Here is a 7568-nt window from a genome sequence, read left to right as displayed (position 1 = left end):
ATTCCCACCAGCATTGAATGAGGGTTCCTTTTCCCCCACAACCTCTCCAACACTTTTTATTATTTGTCTTGTTAATAATAGCCATTCTATCAGGTGGCATCATACTATAGTTTCAATTTGCATTTCTATAATAGCTAGTAAGGATGAACATCTTTTCATATATCTGTTGGCCATTTGTATGTCATCTTAAGAGAGGTGTCCATTTAGGTCCTCTGCCCATTTTTAATTGTATTGTATTGTTTGTTTGTTTGATGTTGAGTTGTATGAGTTATTTATATATTTTGAATATTAACTCCTCAGTAGAACTGTTGTTTGCAAATATCATCTCCATTCAGTTGGTTGCTTTTTTGTTTGGTTGGCCACTTCTTTTGCTGTGCAGAAGCTTTTTAGTTTCATATAGTGCCATTCATTTATTTTTGTCTTACTTCCCTCACCTTTGAGGTAAAATTCATAAAATCTAAGACCAAGGTCCATCAGTTTAGTACCTATATTTTCTTCTATGCAATTTATTGTTACCGATCTTATATTTAGATCTTTGATTAATTTTGAATTAATTTTTGTACATAGGGACCAACTGTAGTTTAGTTTCATTCTTTTGCATGTGTCTTTCTACAAGCTTTTGTTTTTATATTATATCTACTATCAGCAGATGTAATGGAAACTAGGAAAGAAGGAGAACTAGCACTTTCCTTCCTGCATGCTCCTCCTTTTTTTGCTCAAGAGATACTTAACAGTATTTTATGTCGTGTGTGTGTGTGTGTGTGTGTGTGTGTCTGTGTGTGTACTTTTAGTTTTAAAAAAAAATTAAAGTAATTCATTGATGGGGAAAACTTGGTCAATGCAAGATACACAAAACATATTAGTATTCACAAGAATGCTCCAAAATTACACACTGGGAAGATGGAAAGAATTTAAAAAAAATCCAGTGGTCAGAGATTTTATGGGAATAAAACCTCTCATGAAAGAATTTGGGCTTTTTTAATGCTATAAGTACAAAAAAAGTGGCTCATGCAATGACTGCCATAACAATTATCACAGATCTAATATATAATGTCATATGGCTGAGAACACCAAAATTGTTGAGAATTTAAAATGCAAAAAATTCCAGTACAGCAACCTACTGTGAAAAAAGACATTTTCTACTTATCTGAGTCACTGTTCCAACATGATAATTTTCTTTTTTTGTTTGTTTGTTTGGTTGGTTGGTTTTTAATTTTTGTTAATCCTCACTGAATGATATTTTTCCATTTTAGGGAGTATGGAAGACAGAGGGAAAGGCAAAGAGAAACATCTATGTGAGAGAAACTTCAGTGTGTGAGAAACACATCGACTGGTTGCCTTCTGTATGTGCTCGGACCAGGGCCTGGCCAAGAAGGAGCCTGCAACCAAGGTACGTGCTCTTGATTGGAATCGAACCCAGGACCCTTTGGCCCACAGGCTGTAGCTCTATCCACTGAGCAAAACTGGCTAGAGCCAACATGATAATTTTCTCAACAAAAAAATGGGCATGGAAAAAATAATGTTTTTTTTTTTTTTTTTTAATCTTGGTAAGGACCAATCAGATTAATTTTAATAAAATATCAAATTTTGCAAATAAAAATTTCCTTTGTGTTTTCATTATATTTAAACATAATTTTGTTCGGCACTAACCTATCATTCCAGCAGTGATTTTTTATTGTCCTTTCTACACAGGATAGGTCCTAGAAAGTAAAAAGCATTTTATATAAACAAATTAATAATGATTGGTTTTCCTATGTGGACTATTTTTAAATATTTTATCACTTTCCAGTTATTTTTCAAAGAGTCTCACTATTCTAAGTATTTTAGAAAGTCTCAACTGAATGTTAATATGTATTTAACAGTAAATAATTTTAATCATTTTGATATTATTATGGATTCACAAGAAATTGGTATTAAGAGGTCCCATGTACCCTTCACTGAGGATTTCCCCCTAGGGTTGAATTTTACATAACTATAGAACAACATAAAAATAAGGTCCTTTACATTATAGCAATGTCTGTGCATAGTTCTATGCCATTTTATCACATATGTAAATCTCTACAACCATGTCCTCAATCAAGATATAGAACTATTCTATCACCACAAGGATCTACCTCATTCTACTCCTTTATAGGCACACCTATCCCACTTGTCCTTAATCCTTGGCAACCACTAATGATAATGTATAGCAATATATAGTCATATCAAGAATCCTATCTAATAAAAGAGAAACATGGTAATTGGCGTACGACCGCTACCCTTTCCATTGGCTAATCAGGGCGATATGCAAATTAACTGTCAGCCAAGATGGCGGCCGGCAGCCAGGCAGCTTGAAACTAACATGAGTCTTGCTTGCTTCAGTGACAGAGGACTCCAACGTTCCCCACCTGCCGCTGCAGGCCTCTGAGCTGGCAGTTTGAAACATAGTTACAAATATAGAAGATAAACAAAACCCCAGAAACCAGCTTTCAGCTAGCGGGGATCTCAGACCTGGAGTTGATACAGAGTTTCGATTGTAGAACCTAAACAAACCAGATACCTGCTTTCAGGAGCGGAGGCCTAAGAGCTGGAGCCTCAGAGCTAAAGCTAGCTCAGAATAAAAAAAAAAGAAAAAAAGGAGCAGTTGGGAGCTTCAGTCCCAGCCTGAAAACAGCCCTCAGCCACTCACCCAGACTGGCCAGGCACCCCAGTGGGGACCCCCACCCTGAAGGGTGTGTGACCAGCTGCAAACAGCCATCATCCCCTCATCCAGGCTGGCCAGGAACCCCAGTGGGGACCCCCACCTTGATCCGGGACACCCTTCAGGGCAAACCAGCCAGCCCCCACCCATGCACCAGGCCTCTATTCTATATAGTAAAAGGGCAATATGCTTCCCAGCACCGGGATCAGCAGAGCCGTGAGGTCTCCCGGCACCAGGATCAGCATGACAGGGGGCAGCGCCCAAACCCCCTGATCGCCCTGTGGCTCTGTGTGTGACAGGGGGCGGGGCCACCACCTCCGTATTGGCCCTGCTCTGTTCCTGACAGGGGAAGGCGCCCGAACCCCCTGATCGGCCCTCCTCTGTGCCTCATAGCGGGGAGCTCCCCAACATCCTGATCGCCCTGCGGCTCTGTGTGTGAAAGGGTGCAGCGCCCCAACCACCCCGCCCCCCATGGGCCCTGCTCTGTGTGTGATGGGGTAGAGCCATAACCTTACCATCGGCCCTGCCCTGAGTGTGACAGTGGCGGCGCCCCAACCCCCTGATCGGCCCTGCTCTGTGGGTGATAGAGGGAAGTGCCCCAACCCCCCCACCCCACGGGCCCTGCTCTGTGTGTGATGGGGTAGAGCCATAACCTCACCATCGGCCCTGCCCTGAGTGTGACAGGGGGCAGCGCCCCAACCCCCTGATTGGCCCTGCTCTGTGCGTGACAGGGGGTGGCGCCACAACCTCCCCATCGACCCTGCCTTGAGTGTGACAGGGGGCGGTGCCCCAACCCCCCAATCGGCCCTACCCTGAGGGTGACTGAGGGTGGCATCGCAACCTCCCAATCCGCCCTGCTCTGTGCATGACAGGGGGCGGCGCCCCAATTCCCCAATCGGCCCTGCTCTGTGCCCAACCAGGGGCTGACCTAGGGATTAGGCCTGCCCTCTGCCACCCGGGAGCGGGCCTAAGCCAGCAGGTCATTATCTCCCGAGGGGTCCCAGACTGCGAGAGGGCACAGGCTGGGCTGAGGGACCCCCCTTCCCCCCAAGTGCACAAATTTTTGTGCACTGGGCCTCTAGTAGTATATAATGGTATTATACATCATGTGATACTGGAGTTTGGCCTTTTCCAATCAGCATTATACTCCTAAAATCCATCCAAGTTGTTTCTTTTTGTTACTGAATAACAGTATTCCATGGTATGGATGTACCCCAGTTTTTTTATCCATTCATTTATTGTATGCCACTTGGTTGTTTCCAGGCTTTGGCTATTACAAATAAAGCTGTGATGAACATTCCTGTATAGGTTTCTGTGCAGATATGAGTTTTTATTACTCTGGAATAAAAGGAGTATGGTTGTTGGGTAATTTGGTTCGTATATAATCACTTTTTAAAGAAACTGCCTACCTATTTCCCAGAGTGACTGTTTCACTTTAAATTTCTACCAATAATGTATGAAAGATTCTGTTTCTCTGCATACACATCAGCATTGGAAAAGTCACTACTTTTAATATATTTTTATTGACTACAGAGAAGAAAGGAAAGGGAGAGATAGAACTATCAATGATGAGAGAGAATCATTGATCGGCTGCCTCCTACACACCCCCTATTGGGGACTGAACCAGCAACCTGGGCTTGTGCCCTTGACTGGAATCAAACTTAGTATCCTTCAGTCTCTTTTTCCCATATCTCAAGTGTCTTTATTTGTGAAAGAATTATAGTACACAGAAGACGTTCACATATTAGTGATTAATTTTATGCTCATAAACCATTGTTGGTGTAGAGAAAAGAAAAATTATAATTGTTATTCAAATTTGATAAATGAAAGACCTGAGTCTTAAATGATTGTGCAAAGTTAGAGAAGCAGAACTTCTGGCTCTAAGGTAATAGAAACTTTCCAACATACTATATGGTAATCTCACATAATACCAAAAAAGATCATGGGTTAGTGTCCACAAAAAATTAAACTAATCACTTTAAAAAATTTTGAAAGAAACAGAAAAACATTCTTATCAGTTAACAGAGTAGAAAATTCAGGTTTTAAATTATGGATTTGTGCATTATATTTTCAGATTATTTGAATAATATAGGAGCCTAATTCTTTGAATTAAGTCCACAAGAAACATTTTTCAATACCTAAAAGTCTCTATACTCCAAAGAAAACTAGAAAACTAGTTTTTGACAATTCAATAAAGAGAAAAATAAGAGAGAGAGTGAGAGAGAGAAAGAGAAACATATAAAGAGAATTGAAAACATTAGGCAAATACATGGTCTATTATTGGTATTGTTTAAACTATTAGAAGTTTTAATTAAGTTGTTTTACCCACAGGGAAGTTATTGATTAAAATAAATGTTTATTTCTCATGGATTGTTAAGAGGGTGTCTGAGGTCAGACACAAAGGATTGTTTTATAGCCATTGAGACTTCAGTTTATGTTTCATCTCTTAGAATCAATGTAGAGCCTGGTACCAAGTCTCATAGGAAACAGAAGTACAGATCCACCAAGACTTATCATCTTGATATACAGTGTTAACCTAACATGAATTGATTGTACACTAGCTCATTGCTTTAGAGAAAAATCTATAGCTACTAATGGGTTTTGCTCCTGAGGTTGAAAGTCACAAAAATATTATATCCCTTTCCTTGAATATTAGTTAATTTCTCTTTAGTGAGCGCTTTAGGAAGTAAAGCACTGCAAAAGGCTAAAGGCTTTCATTAAATTCAACTACTATCTGCTTAAAGAAAAGAAAATGGGCTTTCAGGTCAAGCATGTGGTTTTTTATATGACAGCTTTGGTAACAAGCAGTGATTATCATTAAGGTCACCTATACTTCCCCTATTGGTTACCCATGACAATTCAGTTTATTCTGGAGGAAAATACCAACTGATCAAGGCATATGCAACCATGCATTGTGTATGTGGAAATACATTTAATCCTGTTTATAGTGTTAGAAAAATATAGTGTGACTTGATCCTCATTAAGAAAATATCTTATAAATACTTAATGTATGAGAAAACAAAACAAAAAAATATATATGTAAAAGACAGAAAGGGAAAGTCCCCTCAACTGAAATCATCTTTGCTGCTATTTAATATGGTTTAATTGCAGAAACAAATGTTCTAGTTGACAAACGGGAACAATCTGAACACTATTTGTCCAAAGGAAAAGAAATTTAGCAAATGCCTTAAACCCTTTACCGAGATTTCCCCATCTGTAAACGAAGACAATAAGAGGTACTCTCCTCAACAGGAATTATTCTTGTTTTAATTGGTGTTTTTTTAAGAGAAAGTATGAATACAGTCCCCCACTACCACAAATTCTGCAATGGAGTCCTCCACATTTGGGGGAATTGCAGGCATCCGCACACTCAGAGTGCCACAGGTAATCTCCGCCCTGGGAAACCACCTTCATGACCATGGTATCTCCCCTGCCAGGTAAGTATTTTTCATTGGTATTTTAAATATACAAAATAAGCTATAAGCACTGTGAAATCTAAAGCAAAATACATATACAATTCCAATAATATATAAACTAAAGTAACTGACAATGTATTTGGTCTGCACATAAGATTTGGAAGTTTGGAGTCAAAAGGTCCAGAATTGGTAGATGCAGAGATGGCCCCTGATCGTTTGCCCCTCCACATGATTTTGCATATAATTTTACCATCCTCTCCAATGGGCATGGGAGCAGGCACAATTTCCACCCTGAGTGCCGTAGACCAATTTCAGCATGTCATAATTTCAAGAGTTTCATCAAAAGGTTGATGAGACTTGGGGACTCAACAGGGTTGAGTCACACATGTAGTCATCTGTTGGGAATGGCTAAAGGCATTTCCCCAAACCTGAATAGGAAACTGATTATGGCTGCCAGACAGTTAAAGGGCATCTTAATCTACATGTTATTGCCTCCTACTGGCCAAACACCTGAACAGCCGTAGGCTATTCCCCCATTCTGACAATGCTTCTGTACCCTTTGAAACCTTACCCTTTGAAGTGTATTATCTCCACCTTGCCTTAGGACAAATTGTGTTAATAAAAGCAAGAGTCCTAGACAAGGAGGAAAACTCTTCAGTTCCTTTAGCTGAAGGTCCTCTGACCCCCAATGCCTTTCAAAATTATATCTCGTCTCTGGACTCTTTATTAGTCTCTGGATTCCTATGTCATCTGCGCACAGCCCCTTTTCCAGATTCCTGAACCCTTCTTTATTCTGGGACATGAACCCCGCACCTGAGTGTAGCCTTGTATTGCTTTAGTCAATAACATGTTAAAAAGTATGATGTAATACCTTAATCAATAAAGAAATTAAAAGTAAAGAGAGAGAGAGAGAGAGAGAGAGAGAGAGAGAGAGAGAGAGAGAGACCCCACTGGGAGAAAAAGTCCTAATTTGAAACATTTACCCAGGTGTTGCTGAGGTAAAATAAAGTAAAAATTCTGTTTATTAAATTTATATACTTCTTTTTAAAAAAGTATGATGCAAAACAGAATTTAAAATAGGCTCATACAATTTGGTTTATTCTCACACTTGCCTTCTAGTAATACTGGCAGGAAAGGATATACCTGGGCTAGCCGGATAAAGGATGGAATCATATGGAGCAGAGCTCAGGTTTCCCAATTTTCCCAGGTGAGGCCATGCTAAATCATCTGATAATCAGGTAACCCCCAAGCATGATCAGCAGAATTGCTGCTAGGACTATTTCATTCACATAAGGAATAAATTCTTATGGTTGTTTGGCACTGAAGTTCTGTGGCTGTTTGTTTCACATTACTATTAAGGCTATAGGTAGCTAACTAAAGAATTGTACTAAAAATGGAGTGCTACTGTAACAAAAATATGATACCTTGATTTTGGGAGCAGGAGACAGGTAATAAAGATAGCATTAAAGGAG

The 7568-nt window shown here is 39.9% G+C and overlaps 1 non-coding gene across 1 annotated transcript; it reads right to left on the bottom strand.

Annotated features, from left to right (window-relative positions):
- Nucleotides 1–5962: 5962 nt before the first annotated feature.
- On the bottom strand, nt 5963–6125 carry LOC118662202. The gene has a single exon (XR_004969622.1). It is a non-coding gene; the product is annotated as a U1 spliceosomal RNA (small nuclear RNA).
- Nucleotides 6126–7568: the final 1443 nt, after the last annotated feature.

This window comes from Myotis myotis, unplaced genomic scaffold (genome assembly GCF_014108235.1).
Source record: "Myotis myotis isolate mMyoMyo1 unplaced genomic scaffold, mMyoMyo1.p scaffold_m19_p_1, whole genome shotgun sequence".
In the NCBI taxonomy this organism is placed as follows: domain Eukaryota; kingdom Metazoa; phylum Chordata; class Mammalia; order Chiroptera; family Vespertilionidae; genus Myotis; species Myotis myotis.
Note: the sequence above shows the minus strand (reverse complement) of the source record. Positions and strands in the feature narration are given on the sequence as shown.